Raw genomic sequence first — 21014 nt, 5'->3', positions numbered from 1 at the left:
TAGAGGGCGACTCCGTAACTCCTCGCCGCCAATTGCTTTCGCAATAAAAAAATATTCCGCACCACGACACCACGCGGTTGAGCAGTAGAAGCAAAAACAAATGTTGCGCCGATCAGCGGAGCCAGTGTAACACGTACTAGCCGGCCTTCAAACTGCGCTCGCCGAAGCCAGAAGTGTGGTTCAGTCGTTCACATCACCCGCTTGGTGCGCCACATTCAATTCGGCCGCTGGGCTCTTTAGGAATGTCTGCGCTCGTTGAATTTGTTTCTCCATGAAGATATCGTGAAGAAACCTATCCCACTATCAAGAATCGACGCAGCAAAAGGGCTAAGCGCACTCGCACGTGATCTGACGCGATACACGTGAAACACGCCAAGTTTATCCGTCTCGACCGCCTGGACCCATGCTTCTGACTCCGCATTCCATATGGACTATACCGAATTGAGACGGCTGTTCCCTGCCGGCTGCCGCTTGGAGTATCTTTCATGAATGCATTTCCGCTGTTAGCCCTTCCGATGGCTGACAGTGTTGCCTAAGTGATCATTGCTGCAGTGAGGAAACCATCGAACATGTCGTGTGTCTTACTGTCATGGCTACAGCTCTCAGAAACAGTCACTTTTGACGGCGTTGTCACGCCTCGACCGCCAGCCGCTTTCTTAGCAGATGATCTTGGAGTTCCTACTGATACGGTCTTCACACCGGAAAGAAAATAAGGCGCTGCTGAAATTCCTACGGTCAAGTGATCTAGTTGAACAAACGTGGCACTGACGCGTTCTTTCATGCGCGTTCACGTTTTCTTTCTCTATCCCTCCATGCTTTTCTTCCTTATCTTCCAGTTTCTTTTTCCTCTTTCCCCGGAACAGGGCTGCAAATGGGGATACTTCCGATTAACCACCCTACTCCCATTTCTCGCATCTTCATTTCTGTCTTTCTCTTTCTTTCTCTCTCTCTCTCTCTTTGGTCCATAGGAGTTTTGAGCATTGGTTTCTGCGGAAGTGAAGGCTGCGCAAGTATGGCGCCGGTACCCTTGAGCAGAAGTATACAGACCACTGGCTGGCAAAAAAAGAAAAAAAAAGAGAGAGAGAGAACTGAATTGACTCGTAATTCAGAAGCGCGAAGTGAGCTTGACGGATACGCAGGAAATTTCGCAATGCCAAGTTTGGAATGGAGTCTTCAATTTCGTGTTGCATTCATAAGGCTTAGGAGAAAATCGGCTTGTAGCGGAATCGTTCGTTCGTGTACTTTTGCGGGTAGCACAAACGCACCGTCGTTTTTTTTTTTGTGTGTGTGTGAAACTCAACTGAGCCTTTTTTCTTGTTTTCGCTTTTTTTCGTTTACTTTTTTTCCCCGATTGCCTTCGATTTCACGGCTGCATTGCTCGCGTATTCTGTGAGTTGCTGGCACTGACTGCACGCTCCGCCTGGAGGAGAGAAATAAACCGAGAGGTTTGGACGACCGCGCATTCATCCCGTTCTATAGTAGGCATAGTGGAGCCAGGAGGCAATGAAATCTGTGTATTTTGCAACTCGCAATAGAAAATTGACAGTGTCCCCAGAGGACATCAATAAACGCGAATGTATGCGTGACTGCATGTGAGATAAATAGGCCAGCGGTAGAGACCCATAATCAAAAAAATTACCGACGATTACGTTACTTCCTAATGCGAAATTTGAGCGCAGCAAATAAGCTGTTTCACCTTTTCGATAGATTGAGGCAAAGAAATCGAGCAACACATGTATGCGCTATCACAGAATTTTTTTTTATTTTTCACACGTATTCCTTTAACAAAGACTCCACTAACAGTTCTTGACAGTCATGAAGGAAGCTTTGTGGTCGGAGAAATAGACTGATATATGTTTGACTTGGTACACCAATGCTTGATTCTCAAAGACGAGATCTATACAAGTGCCTCGTGAGGTTGTCACAGCCGTGGGACGCGTTACGAGCGAGAGGAACGGGATGTTCTCCCGCATAAGTGTTAGGAAATTGCTGTTTGTCTTTATGTCAACATTAAAGTCCCCCACTACTAACATCGGTGTGGATCGATGGACGGTTAATGCGAGTTGCAGGAAGTGCACGACGTCTTTCGTGAGTGCGGTAGCCGACTCACGAAAGCGGTATCAGTCGGTCGCTGCTAGCGCTGGGGGGATGAAAGGGGGGCGGAGCTGGTTACGAGGCCGACGATAACGCCGACGACGACGCGAAACCCAGGAACGGACGCCAAAGAGCCATTTGTGTAGCCAGCCCTCCTCCACAGTCTCTCCTCCTCCCTTCCATCATCCTCCCTCGCCCGGAGAGCCGACAGCGCGCATGCGCGGCGGCGGAGCAGATTCGTCGGCGAGCTACGACGCGAAACCCAGGAACGGACGCCAAAGAGCCATTTGTGTAGCCAGCCCTCCTCCACAGTCTCTCCTCCTCCCTTCCATCATCCTCCCTCGCCCGGAGAGCCGACAGCGCGCATGCGCGGCGGCGGAGCAGATTCGTCGGCGAGCTACGACGCGAAACCCAGGAACGGACGCCAAAGAGCCATTTGTGTAGCCAGCCCTCCTCCACAGTCTCTCCTCCTCCCTTCCATCATCCTCCCTCGCCCGGAGAGCCGACAGCGCGCATGCGCGGCGGCGGAGCAGCAGATTCGTCGGCGAGCTGGTTACGAGGCCGACGACAACGCCGACAATGCCGACGACAACGCCGACGACGACGACGACGCGAAACCCAGGAACGGACGCCAAAGAGCTGCGCTCTAAAAGAAAGCATGCGAACAGAAGAAGGCGGGCCGGAAAGAGTGTGCATCGCCTTTGCCAGTTATCAATTCGCGCGAACGTGCGTGTGAATGGACCGCGCGATGCTGTCAACATTATTCCTGGCGCCTCTCCTTTGTGCTTGGCTTTCTGATTTGCGCTGCAAGTGAGGCGCATGAAAAAGCGAGGAAGCACCGTATTCTGCAAACTTCAGAACGGTGGCTGCAGAATGGAATCGAAACACCGTGAAGACGATAGCCGTAGGATTGGCTTTTTTGGACAGAGGTTTTTTAGCGCACGAAAAGGGACGCAGGACAGTGGCAAGACGCGGACACAGCGCTAACTTCCAACAGTTCTTTTATTTCACGAAGCGGTACACATATATATAGGGAACAGACACCACCGTACGCATGCGCATATGTACTGATTTTTCGTAAGATGAGACAGCAACGAGACACGTGTAGGATGATATGTTCCCTATAAATATGTGTACCGCTTCGCGGAATAAACCAATTGTTGGAAGTAAGCGCTGTGTCCGCTTCTTTCCACTGTCCTGCGTCCCTTTTCGTGCGCTAAAAAACCTCAGTTATGAACCAACACGCCCTAACCTACGCTCTTTTTTGGACAGTTCGTCGCAATGCTTCGTTCTTCGTGACTGAACGCCGCATTGAAACACATCCTGCATGAACATAAACCATTCCTAAGATGTGAAATCTGATGCCGCACTGCAATTACATCCACCCTTCCCCTCATCTGCCACCACTTCCTTCGCAGTTATTTTCCTTTAAAGACACATAGGTAAACACAAGCATTTTGTCAAGTTTTGCCAACTATAATGCCACCACAGTGAGTTTTGGAGCGCCGAGGTGCAAAAGCCAAAATGCAATTAAATGCCAGAGTGCTTGGCTAATCAGGACGCCCTGAGCCATAGACTGCGAAAGGAAGTAAACCTGCATTTACACTAAAGCATGAACCTACGCCTATGGTAGTGCGAACACGATGCACTGTTTCATTTACCAGAACTCGATGAAAAGTGGAGCGATGTAGAAAAGCTTGGTGAGAGCCTTGTACTGTTCCGCACAGGCATCGATGACGTACAGACCAACACTACCCAGACACCTCAGCACGTTTGCGACTTCGAGGTGCGTCTTAAGATGCCGAAAATAGATCACGGCGAAACGACCTAACTTTTTATGGCCTTCCCAACTCTGAAAATTCGGAAAGTTACGCCCAATCCGAGGAAGTGGTCAAACGACATTGTCGGGATTTCTTAGGTTTTACCTTAGACCCAAAAGAAACAGAGCGGACCCATTGTCTTGGCCGCCACTCTACCTGCCACAATCGCCCCATTATCGTTAAGTTTTGTTTTTATAAAACGAAAGAAGCCATTACTACTAACGCGCGAAAACTATAAGGAACGAATTACAGCATTGCGCAGGGCTATTCCCGCTCTGTCAGAGACGCGCGTAGGCATTTGATTGCTTTCGCCAAAGCAAAATCTGTCTGTTTTCCCCTACGTTTCGAGAACCTCTTTAATTGGTTCGAAAAAATATACTTACGACCAGGTCTCCCAAATGGTACAGAAAGTTGCATAGCAATCCACCCAGAATAAAAAGAAAACGCATCCATGCAAGGTTTCTCGAGCTAATCTTTCATTCTCTGTAATCTTTAGTAATATACAGCTTCCTGCCGAAGCGGGAACTGGTGTCCAACATTGTTTTGTCATCTACCAGTAAAGTACCTATATTAACAGAAACGTGGATACATGGCGAATTGGCAACGCTGAAGTTCTAACCAATTTGCCTAATTTCAAACTTTGCCGCAAAGATCGTCGCGATTCACGCGTGGTGGACTACTTGTGATGGTCAATCAGCAACTACCATATTCAGTATTTCATATCGATTTAAATATCGAAATGTTATGGGTAGTTGGTCGCACTGCACCAGAAACCGTACTTTTAGGCTTCTTGTATAGGCCGCCTCAAACTAACCCCGACGTCCCCGCAAGTTTAACAACATTCTCAGCATCCTTACTGGAGCACACCAGAATGCAGACATCGTTATGTTTAGTCATTTTAATAACCTAGTACTGACTCGCGTAACTACTTCACTTTAACAAGCAACCCAGAAGCAACCAATTTTACTGATGTGGGTCTTAACTTTAGCCTCAAGTAGCTCATATCTGAACCAATGCGTGTTACGCACAACTCGGGAAACGTTTTATATTTGATATTTACCAACAATCCCGACAGCAGGTCATCTATAACACACCTCAGGGAAATATTACAAGATTGTCCTTGCAACTTTTAACTTCGTTCCGCTAACACGTGAAATTTATAATAAATCCGTTTGTCTTTACGGCAAGGGGAATTACGAAGAAATTAATGGAGAGCTAATCAGTTCTTCCCTTTATTCTACACAGCTTTTCCTAAGCATTCATTACAAGAAAATTGGTCGCTTTTTAAGAAAAAAGTACGTGAATTGAGAAATATATACTGGCGTGGCAGCTTCCGTGCTAATAAAGACAAACCATGGTCCAATCAATCACTGAAACGACTAGAGAATAAGAAAACAAAACGGTATTTTCGTGGTGCAAAAGAGCGACAGAGCCTTAGCATGTGGGGAAAATGCTATTCAGCGGAAACCGCATATTTTGCAGCAATACGCAACGCTAAGTATCACTTCTGTCACAATGACCTTCATAACATGTTAGCACGTAATCAGCAACAGTTTCGGCGCGTGGTGTACTCGGAAAACAAGCGTACGGTTACACTTACTGACGAACAGAAAGAGGTTGTAAGTGACGCGTAAAGTGCAAATGCATTAATATCGTTTTTGCAAGTGCATTCACTCATAAGTGTGAGATGCTTTCTTCCTTACAAAGAACTACCACCAGTGAACCATGCCCGAAATTGTATTTTCGCCAACTGGTCTGTTATCTCAGCTTGAACATCTCAAGACCACTTTGTCAGCCGGCTTTGATGAAATCGGAGTTTTGACTAAATACTCAGAACATTTCTCTAAGCTACATGTGCCTTTTGTATTCTCAGTCCCTTTCAACGGGTCACATACCTACCTCCCTACCCCACCCCACATTTTTTCGTGCTGTCATGCACAGCCAACCAAAAGAACCCCCGGCGTCGGAAATCATTCTGGATTTCGTCTAGAATGTCCTTTTCACGCTCGAAAAATACTTCAGCGTGAACATTGCGAAATCAGGCTGGGTTTCGCGGCAACACACATTAGTAGAGAACGTAGATGAGCAGTAGAGAGCGTGTGCGACGTCATAAAGTTGGCACGGGAAGGTATAAAGTGAAGCCACAGTGGCATAGAGTTAATATAACCATCTGTGCAAGGACCGCGTTCAGCAAGCTTATTCTACTGAAACTGGCGATACCACTTCGGCTGTGAGAAAGCCCGCAATAGTGGGGCAGAAATTATCAAAGAACACCAGTTGGTAATGCATTATGGTAAATTACGATACAATATTATGTGATAACTTCTGTTTTGCTCTGTTATCTCTGTTTGTGAACAGCGCAGCAGGAAACTGGAGGTCTTTCTCGCGTTTTATTCTTTATTTTCACGCTAACAATGGGGAAGTGTTCGTTTGTAGCACCATGGCTATATTTTTGGCTACCAATTAAAGCTTTTGCAGCAGTTGGCGACATTTTGGCTACCTTCCGGAATTTTTCGGCCACTTTTTCTTCCATAGACCTGGCAACCATGAATGAGACGAAGACACGCGAAGCGTTGTGGTGGTTCATTTTTGCCGTCATGTCACAGAAAAGAATATCAACAATTTTTTTTTCACCTGTGCCAAAGCATCCATGTAACGATACTAAAGCCAGCAAAGGTAACTACGTTCTTATTTATTTTTCTACTTAGACTTTTATTCGCGAAGACACATTAAGCCTCTTCAATTTTCTTTTTTTTTTTTTTGTTCTCGGTACACGCGGGCTGCCGGAGCTAGCCAGAGCGCATGCATTCCTTTCGTGTTGCAACGACTACCGCACGGCGCACTTCGATGCGCGTTCGTTTTTCTCTGGCAGAATTGATTTTCGCCTCGCAGAGTTTTGGACGTCTTCTGGATAGCAGACGAGAAAAATAAACTGCGTGGTCGCTCGCCGCCATCACTGCCGGCACTCGACGGATTGGAACGCGTTCGCTTGAGTGCAATTTCTCCGGAAAATTTTGTCTCGCCGGTGTATTATGCGTATGGGTTCTCTGTGGACCAAGCGTCTCAAGTTTTCTGCGATATAACTTCGGTAGCCACATTAGGTGCCCAAAGTAGGCATTCGATTGTGGCCAACATGCTTTCCTTCGCGTTTTTTTTTTCATTTCCATGCCCCCACACTTTGTTGCGGCGCAGCAAATTGTCGTATGGTGAAAGTTCGATTTTAGCCGCTGTGGTTGCTCTGTGGCTATGGTGTTAAGCTGCTGAGCACGAGGTCGTGAGATTGAATCCCGGCCACGGAGGCCGCATTTCGATGGGGGCGAAATGCGAAAAGACCCGTGTACTTAGATTTAGGTGCACGTTAAAGAGCCCCAGGTGGTCGAAATTTCCGGAGACCTCTACTACGGCGTGCCTCATAATCAGAAAGTAGTTTTGGCACGTAAAACCCCATAATAATCAAAGTTCGATTTTGTTACTTCTTTTTTTGCGGAAAGTAATGGGTCACGGGATGCTTCAGTTGACCGATGCTCTTATTGTATTATTGAGATAGCAACTTTATGGAAACTCCAGGCGCATTCCTGCCGTCGCCGTCGCCCTCATGTTCCGTATAAAGTCCTAGGCCGATGATATCGTGACCGCGCACCGCATGCTGTATGTGCGAGATAAAGGGGGTCGGGGGGTATTATGGTTGAGTCGACGATGGTGGCTGAGGCCCGAACAATGAAACGTTCCTTTCCTTCGAGCGCTTCCTAACCTTACGTGAGGCCGCCTTACAGCGAAGGACCGATGGAGGAAGCAAGCGTACTCTGAAAGCTCCCTTCGCTCGTCTTCACGTAAGGAGCGGTTGTTGCATGCCTGGGTTCGAGATTATCTCTTAAAATCGTTACGCGAACACCATTATTCTATAAAAAAATGTTGTATCATCGCACAATCACTAAATTTAAGAGCTAATATAGAGAAGCGTGGACGCTTTCTTCTAGTTTTGTTTACTAAAGTTAAAAACCGCAGCGCATGACAGTACAAAACTTGATGTGCTCCATCAACGCTGGCACGCCGGCGTCGTGCAACGCCTAGCAACGCTTTAACGCCGCACGCGTGACTGAAACGAACATGCCTGGCAAGACTCGCGTATCGTGCTCGCGCTTCTCCGCAGGTGGGCGACAGTGCGCATGCGCGAGCAAACGTCACGTGGTAAAGCAGTCAGGTGAAGCACTCGTTCAGGGCCTGGAGCGGCGTAAGGACGCATGAAGGTAGCTTTGGAGCTACCTTATGCTGAGGAAGCACCAAGGAAGCCTTCACTGAGGGTTCCTCGCTAAGGAAGCTTTCAGAGTGACATAAGGTAGCCTCACCGCAATGAAGGCTTCCTTACTGAGGTAAGGAATATATAATTGTTTGGCCCTCAGTCTTGTGTGCGCATGGGAGAAAAGCGGGGAGGAAACGCGCCACCTCCTGTCGCGCGCGATACATCATCAATCGCAGAAGAACTTCAGTTTGGCCTAGTTGGTGTTTACTGCATATCATATTGACCGCCAATAAAGACGGGGACATCGGGAGAGAACACATAAACTGCAAGGGCGGTAACTTTCAACTGTTTTATTCCCAGAAGCCCGTGGGCATATATAGACATATAGAACATGCGCAGATCGCAGCAGCAAACAAGAACACTCATCAGCTTAGCATGGCAAGCAATTATGAAAAAAAAATCTATTTCCGATTGAAATAACCTAATGGAGGCATCACTAACACAGTCTTGGCCTTTCTTTTTAATGTGATAAGCCTTCATCAGTTCGCGTGCTGTCTGGTCATGGCTTCTCCCCTGAATCTTTATCTCCTTAAAAAGAGGTGGATAGCGACAGGCATTGCAGTGCGCTGGCAAGTGCGCCAATTCATCTTTCGTTAACTTTTGTTCATGTTCCCTGGCTCGATTATTTAGGCAACGTCCTGTCTGCCCTATGTAGGACTTGCCACACGCCAGGGGGATTTCGTATACAACTCCTACATTGCATTTTGCATACGGCTTGGTGTGGTTCTTGACACAGCCTTGCCTTCCTTTAGGATCACGGGAGGTGCGGGGGCCGAGACCCGCCAGCTTAAAAGGGGCTGAAAAGACAAGGGGGACTCCAAACCTGCCTGCCTGTCTTAGCAGGAGTGTCTCGATACCGGCTTCCAATCGAACAGTATCCGCCATTCATAGGACTTTGAAGTTTTGTAAAGACAACGAGCTTGTTCTTTCGGAAGCAGACAAAGAGTCAAAGACTTGTTGTGCTCCCGAAGGGCATGTTTGGTCTCTGAGGCACTGAAGAAGAATTTTAAACCTATTAGGAACGTTGAAACTAGAGTAAGAAGCAGGGTTATAAGAATGTGGGTCTCTTAATCTCGATAAACAAGCTAGGGACATCAGTAGCGCTTCAGGCGCCGCGCTAAATGTTTTCTTTACTGCGAAGACACATAAACCCGGCATCCCATTCAGGACACTAATTAGCGAGCGTGGAACGTGGCAGGTTCAACTTAGCTGTTTCATTTTAAAGAGTTTGAAGACGCTTGTTGTATCTGACCCCTTTGTTACAAAAAGCTCTGACGAGGTTGTTGATTTTCTAAGGGCTAACCAGGACATAGGTCCGGCCTTTTCGGTTGATGTAGAAGATCTTTTCTACTCCGTTCCTCAAGAAGACCTGTGTGTTGCTGTGAGGATGTGTATTGAAGAAAACGACACTATTCCCTTCCAGAACGCAGTTGGTATTTCGGTGGAAGATATCTTAACTCTTTTAGAAACTTATCTTAATACCACTTTTATCAGTTATGATGAAGACTTGTTTCTACAGAAACGTGGAATCTGTATCGGCTTGTGCATTGCGCCGCTCTTGTGTACCATTTGTTTAGCTACCATTGACAAAGCGCTTGATCAGGCGTATGGGGGGGGGGCGCCTTTTGAAACATTTTAAAAGTTTTTAGGTATATGGATGATTTTTAATTGTTTTTAACGGGCAAGGAAGTTTAACTTCTTGTGACAGCATTCCAGCCGTTTTTAAACAACTTGGTAAAGGGCTTTCTTTGACTCACGAACTTCCACTCGACAGCAGAACTGATAGTTGGGCGAGTTGGTACGAATTCATAGTAATATATTTCGCGCGCAAAATTGACAAGCACACAGTGAAGGGAGACACACGAGCGCTTACTGACAACTATTTTATTTTCGGGAAGATACAGAAAATATATACCCCAGCTATAAGCGCTGAGCATGTGCAACAAGAGTGGTCAGTAAATCAGAAAGAGATTAAAAGCAGATTAAGAAGGTTCATCCAGTATTTAAAAAAAGCAAATTCATTTTCAGTGATTGCAACCGATGGTTGGCTGATACATTTTTCAGCGCACTTGTTGATATGAAATGCTTCTGTGATTTCACGTGTTCGAACAGGACATTCGAAGATTGTAAAAAGCGGAATTGGGGTGTCTTGCCTTCGGGCTGCTTTAGTAAAATCTTGTTGCCACCGAATAAAAGAAAGCTTTGCCAATCAGGTAACAAGACTAGCTTCGGTGGGATTCCCGGAACACATTATAGTCAGAACGGCCGAAAAGGTAATAAAAATAGTAAAGGGCGTACAACCCACAGATTCAAGGAACAGACTCAGCACGAACAAAAATCGCCTTGCAGTTGTACCTTATGTCCATTATTTTTCCCAAGGGCTAAAGAATGTTGCTAGCCGGTATGGCGTTGAAGTGGTTTTCAGCGCTCCTAACAAGGTGCAAAGACTGTGCCAAGCTGTTTCCAATAAGTTAGACAGTAGGGTACAAAAATGCAGCTGCGGCCTAAAAGACGATCAAAAATTCACAAAATGCAGAATAGGTGTTGTGTACCAGCTTCCGTTGACCTGTGGCAACATGTACATAGGACAAACTGGTCGGTGCATAAATACCCGTCTAAAAGAATATGAACGTTCTCTCGGTAAAGAAAACCATTCGCACTTGTCGAACCACTGTAATCGATGTCATTGTGATCCAATATTTTTTAACACTGACATTTTTTTTTTCAGATAAAAACAAACTAACATGTGAAATTAAAGAAGCATTTCATATCAAAAAGTGCGCTGAAAAATGCATAAGCCAACCATCGGTTTCAATCACTGAAAATGAATTTGCTTTTTTAAATACCGGATGAACCTTCTAAATGTGTTATTAATCTGTTTCTGTTTTACTGACCACTCTTGTTGCACATGCTTAGCGCTGATAGCTGGGTTATATATGTTCTGTATCTTCCCGAAAATAAAATAGTTGTGAGTAAGCGCTCGTGTGTTCCCCTTCATTGTGTCCTTGTCAATTGTGCGCGCTAAATATTTTACTATGAATTCCACTCGACAATTCCTTGCATTTTTTAGACCTACACATTTCCTTTGCTAAAGGCCACGCGTTCTGGCAGTACTCCCCTCGGGCACAGAAGGGCGTAGTGCCATATGATACCTCCCAGTCAAAGATTGTTAAACGAGGAGTAGCGATGCTCTGCTTAGAATCGGCGCTCCGCAAGTCGTGTGTGCACAAGATGCAGCTTGCCTTTGACAATCACATTTCCCGTCTTAAGACGGCAGGGTTCCCTGACTCGATGTTAACGCCAGTGGTGGAAACCTTCCTGCAGTAGGTAAAATGATCTAGGAGCAAAGCAAGGGTGAGGACGACTACTACGGCCGTAAGGCCTGAAGTGGTGCCGTATATTCACCGGGTCACTCACAACCTAAGGAAGGTGGCAGGCAGGTTTGGAGTCCCCCTTGTCTTTTCAGCCCCTTTTAAGCTGGCGCGGCTCGGCCCCCACACATCCCGTGATCCTAAAGGAAGGCAAGGCTGTGGCAAGAACTACACCAAGCCGTATGCAAAATGCAATGTAGGAGTTGTGTACGAAATCCCCCTGCCATGTGACAAGTCCTACATAGGGCAGACAGGAAGCTGCCTGAATGATCGAGCCAGGGAACATGAACAAAAGTTAACGAAAGATGAATTGGTGCACTTGCCAGCGCACTGCAATGCTTGTCGCTGTGCACCTCTTTTTAAGGAGATAAAGATTCTGAGGAGAAGCCATGACCAGACTGCACGCGAACTGATGGAGGCTTATCACATAAAAAAGAAAGGCCAAGACTGTGTTAGTGATGCCTCCATTAGGTTATTTCAATCGGAAATAGATTTTTTTTATAATTGGTTGCCACGCTAGGCTGATGAGTGTTCTTCTTTGCTGCGATCTGCGCAAGTTCTATATGTCTATATATGCCCATGGGCTGCTGGGAATAAAACAGTTGTCAGTTACCGCCCATGTTGCTTATGTGTTCTCTCCCGCTGTCCCCGTCTTTATTTGCGGTCAATACGATATGCATCATCAATCTGTCAATCTATGGTTACGCAACATGTTTATTTGCCTTGTTTGACGTATTATATACAGTGTCTTTTTCTTATATACGTAGATTTATTGGTGACTTATATGAATATTTAAATATCTTGCTGAGAAGTTTTGTGTATACGTGCAGTGAACTTTGTTTCCTGTGGCACTTTCTTGCCCTTTATGAAGCAGTATCTTCGCATTTGTATATTCTATTGTATCTTCGTATTTCTAATCCACGAGGGTGAGTCAAATGAAAGTGAGCCAACTCACCCCAAGCAATAATGGCTCGTTGCAATATCTGCGAGGCATGCGCGTAGCACGCAGGCATCTCTCATTTAGAAAAGTGATACGCAGGTGTGAGGATAAATGTTGTTTAATGCTCTCATACACTGGGTTGAACATGGTTGCGTGACGTAATCGATGCTCCATAAGTTGAGCAACGTGGTGTTGTGAGGTTTTATCAGCTGAAGATGTTTCCTTAAAAGAAATTAGTCGCCGTATGGCTGCCGTGTACGTTGAACATTGCATTTCATTGGCCACTGTGAAGCGTTGGAGCAAACGGTTCAATGAAGGACGTGAAAATTCCAAGACGTTACAAGACCGGGACAAAGCCACCATGCTATCACCCCTAACAGAAGTGCAAATTAAGGCTGGTGACCTGATTAGACAAGAGCGGAGGATATGCATCGATAAATTGGCAGCGCGTGTGAACATCAGTCGCGGTTCGGGTCTCACCATAATTCATAAACATGTCGGTTATCGGCTCTTGTGTGCGGAATGAATGTCCAGGATTTTCAACCATCGCCAGAAGACGAAGAGGTTCGGCGCTACTTTGACTCATCTTATCCTGTATCACAATAGGGCTGACGACATTTTGTCTGCAGTTGTGACCGGGAACGAATCATGGTGCCACTACTACGCGCCTGAAACACGACGCCAAAGCTTACAATGGAAACATTTGAATTCACCACCTCCAAAAGAGAGCAAAGGCCGCCATTTCTGCCGGAAAGGTGTTGTTCGCTTTTTTTTTCGATCGTCAGGGACCATTATTGATCGAATTTGCTAAATCTGGAGAGACTATGAACTGTTTCCGATATTTTGAAACGCCGGATCAGCTGCGTGTCGCTATCAAGAACAAACGGCTAGGGAAATTGAGGAATGGAGTCATCTTGCTCCACGACAATGCCCGTCCCCACGTCGCTGATGCGGTTAATACAAAACTGGAAAAGTTCAAGTGGGAAAAGCTGCAACAGTCGCCATACAGCTCAGACCTATCACCTTGCGACTTCCGCATTTTGGGGTATTTGAAAAAAAAAAAAGCTCGAGGGAACCAGATTAGTGTCGGACGATGACGTGAAAGAGTCAGTTACAGATTTTTTGAAGCAGCAACCCAAGGAGTTTTATGAGACAGGAATTACGCAACTCGTGGGACAAATATCTAAATGCTCATAAAGACTACTTTTAAATAAAGTACACTGTTTGTCATATATTCACATTGGCTCACTTTCATTTGACTCGCCTTCGTATACTTTGCAGAACTCCTGCGTTTTATATGTGCTCCCTGTTATGACTATAATCTCGGTGCAATTACTCACAATGCACGACCGGCGACAGCTGCTCCTGCGCAATACATCGTAACAAAGGATAACGTCATTGAGATTTTTCGTTGGCCGTCGCATATGTACGAAAACCTAAACACGGCTTGAATGACAAAGTTTCGTTAAAATATTTCTCCTCAACTGGTTCCTTTCATGGCCTTTACATATTTCATATCAGCGGCACACACATGCTTTGCTGATTTCAAATTGGTATAGTAGTTCTAAAGTTCGTGTGATATTTTCTTTGCTGATTAAAGAGGCAGAAAACATGGAAGCATTGATACCATTTATTTCGGGCACTATTTTTGTGAAATACGAGTATATTCTAATACGGATAAAATACGTATGCTACGTGTCTTGACGGTACGTAGCATTCAATAATTCGTTTGCAGCATCTTCGCCAATGGAAAGTAGTTATTGTTTACGTATTTGATCCCTCGACAAATTCTATAAGGAGGAGGCCGAGCTGCAACGTGAGCGCCTCCCCCCCCCCCATCCCCGAACAATATTCCTGGCTACGCCACTGCATACCAGTGCACAATCCTTGAAAGCAGAATCATCTCTATTGTCTCTCGCACTTCGTCGCCGCATCGGATCCTTAGCCCTGTTCCATCAGCTTTAATACAGCACCCGGTACTGTCCAATCTTTATCATCCCACCAGCCCGCATATCTCATCGTACCGGTCATGCCCTTCGATTCGTCTGGCCATGCATGCAGCCGCACTGCTACATTCTCCGCCTCCTTTTCTCCACACACAGCATCCGAGTGGAATGACCTTTCCCACATCATTGCCGCTATCACCTGCTCGACAATACTTCTTCAAAGTGTAACAGACTATGTGTCACGGAATCAACATGTGGTTACCTTTCTCAAAAAATTTGCTCTGCATATCCACTCCTCACGTAACAGCCCCTAGAGGGGTCCTTAAGGTAATAAACTGAAATAAAATACATGAACAAGCAACAAGTTATTCATTTGGAGAAAACTTGGACGTTTTTAATTCGGCCATTCTGGCAAACGATAAAATACGCATGACAGACCCCATTGTCGCTATGGTGGTCGAATTTTTCGGCATTCACTATGGGTGGCCTCCTTATCAAACACTTCAAGGTCAGAAAATATAGAAAAGCTACAAAGAAAAAAAAAAGATGTCAACACCCGCAGTGCATGTTACTTGACGGGTGGAAAGGCAATACATTACTAGAGGCTGGCGGTCGGCATGCATGTGCGCAGTGGTGCCAATCATTAAACAGCAGGAAAAAGGCGCTTGATTAAGCTGTAGCTCTCCGTAGCCCATTTAGCTCTAAATGGTCCTTACTAATTTATATGTATGCCAGCCGTGAACTTCTGCTGCATATTTTCGCAGGAGGTCCGTGTTATGCGTACCTAGAAGTGCTTCCGCGATAAGAATATCCCCTCCCCCTAAAAAAAAAGTTCTCGAACTGTTGACTAAATTTCTTTTGATAACAGTCAGGGAGAATTACGCGATTCTACCCCTCTGTACGAGTGTGGTGCATCGCTAACAACAGATGTGCACTTACAGCCTCAATACCCGTCGCAGTGACACGGTGACTGTGCGGCCTTCTGCTAATGAGCCCGAGGTAGCAGGTTCGGTTTCAGAGAGCTGAGGCAGCATTTTGATTGGGGTGTAATGCAAAAGTTGGAAGGCTATTAATTTTCTAGTTGAAGCAAATGAAGCACAATGTCTTCCCTGCGCGAATTTGGATGGAAATGACGTTTAGAAGCCTTGGAATTCATTGTGAGAGCCGCAACGAAGCGACAATGTTCGAGCGACGTTATCTGGAATTTGTATCACCTCACAATTTTTTCTTATCAGTTATCATCATATTCACTGTACGCATTGCCATCATCGCCATCATCTCCAACACCATCTTCGTAGTCGTATTAATACTACTACTACTACTACTACTAATAATAATAATAATAATAAAAGTAATGATAATAATATTATTGATAATAAGTAGTGTTGTCTGACTTCTTCGGGATCCCCCCACGAAAGCAGCTAGACACACAATTTACGTACATACATACATACATACATACATACATATATATATATATATATATATATATATATATATATATATATATATAAATATATATATATATATATATATATATATATGTAAACTGAGGGGCCGGAGTTACCTTGTGCTGAAGCTATAATGACGCAGCGTCACGGAGCGAGTTTAAGGGTAGCCCTATTGTGTATGCCCTCTGTCCTCATCCTCTGGTGTTCCTTCGGTGTACTTTCAGCAAATATCATCCTTATTGCGTGAGTCTGTTTTTAAAAGTTTCCGGACACGTCTCCACTTAGACACATGCAAAGAAGTTCTGCTGTTTTTCTAGAGCGCAAGTATCGGCTACAACTTCAGAGAAGAATAACTTCTTTTCAACAGCTGATTTACGAGTCTTTTGCTGAGCGGTATGAGCGTGTCGAAATTTATTCCAGTCTCTGTATGGTTGTGTCGACAAATACGCGCGCAATCGAACATCGAATGCAATGCATCTCGTGCGGCTTCAGAATTGTCTGAGAAGATTCCTGAAGGTGATCTCGAAAGTCATCTATCAACAAAACCCGAGCGAAAATATACTAGTACAAAAACCTACGGTAAGTCAACGGGCGCGTGCAAATCTTCCTAATAGGTTTTTCGCGCACTGGAGTCACTCGGACAGAATATCTTTTGAAGAAGGCAGCTTACGGCCGAAATATGTATTCTGCGAAGCGAGCGGCAGCAAATGAAAGAAAGAGGTACGCTGGCGAGTCTTCAGTCGAATGCTAGACGACATTTTACGGCATAATACATCTTTCCTTAAGCTGTCACGTGCACTTAGGAGAAACTAGAAGAATTCGTGGGCTGATTATTCGCATAAACAACATTGTACATAGCCACTCAACCTGACACGGCACGCCCGTCGTTCTATAAACTCTGCAGAGAATGGCTTACACGCCGCAATTCTCAGGCTCGCCAGCACCATATACCCCGCACGTACACGTTCTCATTTCTAAAACGGCGCCCCCCCCCCCTCTTTTCCCTTTTTTTTCGTTTCACTTTACTGATAAGAAAGCAGTAAAACGCCAATTTGTTCGGTCGCGCCGCCACCGCTGAGAAAAATGCAGGAAAGAATTTCTGTCGGGCTTTCCAAATCGCTTTTCCAATGTCCACTTTTGGACGGCTTCGGTGTTGGTGGCACATAATTTCGGCTTACACGAAACCGCGCGCTGGTGCGAAAGTCTTGCCAATGCGCTCTCCGTTGCTTCAAATATATATATATACGGGTGTGTGTGTGTCCAAAGCCACGCACATAGGTAGAAGAGGTGTTTTATACCGACGAGGCGTGTATCGTGCGCATTGAGAGCAGGGTATCAAGCACTGACGTTTCACGTCATGTAATGTCCGCTGCCGCACTGGCAGGAGCGGAAACGAACAAAATGCCTCGGGTCGAATGTAGCGAACGGAAAACTACAGCAGTGGGTTTCAGGGAATCGAACTTCATCAAAAGTGGCGTTTATACCTAAGCGCTGAAGCACGTGAATGAAATAAGAGGGAAAGAGAGACGAAACTTTATAGCGCTCAGCAGGAAGCGAGAGTCCCACCGTGCAGTTTCTTTCAATTTGAAGTTTTTTTCTTTTTTTTCCTTCATTGATTTTCAGTTGCTGTTGAAAAGAACAAACTTGTCCACATGCAAGGCGCGATTTCAATTGATCATGCTGCTATTGCGCCCCTAGATGCAGCTGCCAATGCACTGCACCTCCCCACCCACCGTCCCACGCGATCTAGATCAGATTTTACCTTCCGCCCTTTCTATAATGTTTCTCAATTTCCTACCTGCTACAATTTCCGTAACGCCCATACAGGGTGTTTCAGCAAACACTTTCAAAATTTTTTCAAAGTTATCTGTGGCTTATAGCACAACTTTAGTCCATCAGCCGGTCTGCTCGAAGAGGCGGACATTACTTGCCAAGAAATTGAAATGCATATTCGACTGACTAACAAAAGCTCGCTAATGAAGTCGTTAACTATTTACTTTATGACATGTAGTGCAATTTACAGTTTCCAGCCTGTGAGACAGTGAGGCATATGCGCTTGAAAATAACTGTGTTCATGGCACCATTTACGAGGTATGTACCACCAAGTTTGCGGTAAAAATGCAATGTCGTTCCACTTACTTTCTTAACGAAACGTCTTTTTAAGCATTGAAGCAGAAAAGTAACTGGAATGCCAATGCACTCTTGCGCAAGGATTGGGAACCAGTATCTCGAAACTTTTGTGATCCCGAGGATTCTTTCCAAGTGGATCCGCCTTGCGAACTCTCCGGATAGAATTTAAAAATTGCGATATTTGTCACAAGGTAATTAGTTAAAAACTTCATTATTGATTGTTTTAATTACGTTATTACGCATTTTCATTTTTTGTGGAAGTAATGCCCGCCTCTTCGAGTAGACAAGATCATGGACTAAAATTGCGCTATCTGCCACAGGCAATCTTAAAAAAAAATTTGAAAGTGTTTGCCTAAACATCCGGTGTAGAACGGCCCACGTAAACTGAGTCAATCGTTAAATATACGTGCATGCCCGATAGCTGAACCAAACAAGGGTAATGTTCTTTGCCGTCGCTTCGAGATGTACAGTAAGATCATTTTTTCATTCCGCATGATCCCAGAATTAGTCCTAATTAATAATCAACTTCACAAAAAATATGCAGATCCCATGCACTGTCGGAATCGATGTAAGCGAAGCTTTCCGTGCTGGATGCTTTGACGATAATTAGCGGCAATGTTGTCGGCTAAAGCTTAATTTCTTCAACGTTTAGGCTAACACGAGAGTGGTGAGTTGATGTTAAACGTCACCTTGCGTGCGCCACTGCTGTTTGTCTTCGTAGTACACAGAACACACAGGGCGAGTTGTGTGCTTGAAACGTTGTTGTGCGCCATATTTCACAACCTCTGAGCGGGTTGAGCATAGTCATTGCCTCACATGGCACATCGCATTGTGCCAGAAGTATTAAACTTCGATTATGGGGCTGTACGTGCCAAAACCGCACTCGGATTATGAGGGAAGCCGTAGTGGCGGACTCCGGATTAATTTTGACACCGCGATGTTCTTTAACGTGTCAGAATATCTAAGTGCACGTGCGTTTTCTATTTCAGCCCCGTCGAAATGCAGCTGCCGTGATTGGGATCAAATCCACAACCTCTAGCAATGCCAGCCGAAAAGCTGATGCGGCGGGCACAGAAGTGTTGATTTGACGGTGTAGTGCTTCCGTAGGGTGTCCTGGACCCTGCGGTGTGCTTTAATTAATGCGGCGTATCATATTGACCGCAAATAAAGACGGGGACAGCGGAAGGGGACACAAAAACAACACGGCGACCGTGTTCTTTTTGTGTCGAAGAAGAGGCAAAGAAAGCTTCGGTTTAATATTATAATTATATAAAGATTGTCAATGAGAAAATTGTAGGGAAGCATGAAAGAGGCCCGCGAAGACACGAAATATTGCCGCGCGACTGGTCGCTCGAGGCACTTTGCGTGAATTCGCAGGCTTGCTTCTCTGATGCTCGGAAAAACACTTTTATGTAGCACGTACGGAGCAACAGGAAACTGTATCGGGAGTTTTTCATGTTGCTCTACAATTTGCTCATTCGCACTTTTAATCTAATCTTAATATATGAGAATGTAATTAATTAAGGCTAATTACAATAATTAGACGGAATTAAAAAAAGAATCCGAGTATCTCCAAGCGACGGCAAACAATATTACCGTGGTTCTGTCTAGCTACGTGGCATTTGCCAATTTTTAAAATTTGGCTAAGGTTACTTGGGACATCCTGTGGAGAGAAGTGAAAAACGTTAAGCGCTTTTGGCGCAAGCACGTTTCGTCGGGACGGAGACGCATGCAGGGCCGCTCCAGCAAGCAGGAACGTGGTCTGCCGAGTACGTGTTTCTGAGAAGGGGACTTGGGCCGGCAAAACGTTTCGGCGCCTCGTCAGACAGCACACGTGGGGCTGACGGCCATGCTTGAACAGCGCCATGGGGCTGCGTCGTAGGTATACATTCACAAGTGTCGTAAAACCGCTACGGAAACTTAACGGCAGCACGCACACACAGTCAAACATATAGAGTGAGTCGATAATTGTCATTTGCTGCTGCAGCTGCTCGTGCATTTTTGCGATATAGGAGGTTGCATGCTGAATGGGACACGCAGTCCCTCTTTCGACAACAAGCTGCTCAAGCGCGTTGTGTCCATGTATAATGGCGTCCCAGACGGCTTTAGCCAAGGTTTATTAATATCCAGGCTCTCTATAGGATAACTTGATTAAAATCAGGTTGTCAGCCACTTCATGGAGCAAATCACATAAATGTTTGCACTTTCTCGAGTTACGTAACTACGCAAGATCCTTTAATCAACTCCGCAAGGAACGTATTTGCTGAAGAAAAGAAATACTTGCCATGAGAACATGTTAGAGCGTTCTTCATATAGGGGTCTTATTCAAGGGCATCGAAATCCCTGCCTTTCATCTAACAATTCTTTCCAGTTAATAAAGAATGTCCGAGAAATATATGAAAAGAGCACATTCTATATCGCAGTGCTGTCAACTGGCCGTGAGTGAACTACCGGCGCTTGTAAGCGAGTACGGTGTTTCAGGCTCTTCATTCGGCTTATCGCTATCACAAACGTCACGTCTGCTGTTTTCGGCAGTGCAGCTGCGAACCATCGCTGCCGTGAATTTTGAAGAGACCCGCCGTGGCAGCTTAGCGACTTTGGCGTTGAACTGCAAAGCTTGAGAGCGCGAGATCAAATCCCCGCCACGGCGGTCACATTTCGATGGGATCGAAGCCAAATCGTCTATGTACTGTGCATTGAGGGCACGTTAATGATTCCAGGTGGTCGAAATTATTCTGCAGTCTCCCATTATGGCATGCCTCATATGCATATTGTGGTTGGGGCACGTAACATGTACACTCTAAAAACTAAGAGAGTGCCGGGCACTCCCTTTGAGGGAGTAGCAGCTTGTCCCATATTTCACTCTCTTTTCGAGAGTAGATCGACCCTCTTTGAGAGAGAGTAGGTCAACTCCTGTTGACAGAGTTTTGTTACTCCGCCGCAAGGGATTGCTAGTACTCTT

Source organism: Dermacentor albipictus, unplaced genomic scaffold (assembly GCF_038994185.2).
Source record: "Dermacentor albipictus isolate Rhodes 1998 colony unplaced genomic scaffold, USDA_Dalb.pri_finalv2 scaffold_24, whole genome shotgun sequence".
NCBI lineage: Eukaryota > Metazoa > Arthropoda > Arachnida > Ixodida > Ixodidae > Dermacentor > Dermacentor albipictus.
This window is presented reverse-complemented; position numbering follows the sequence as displayed.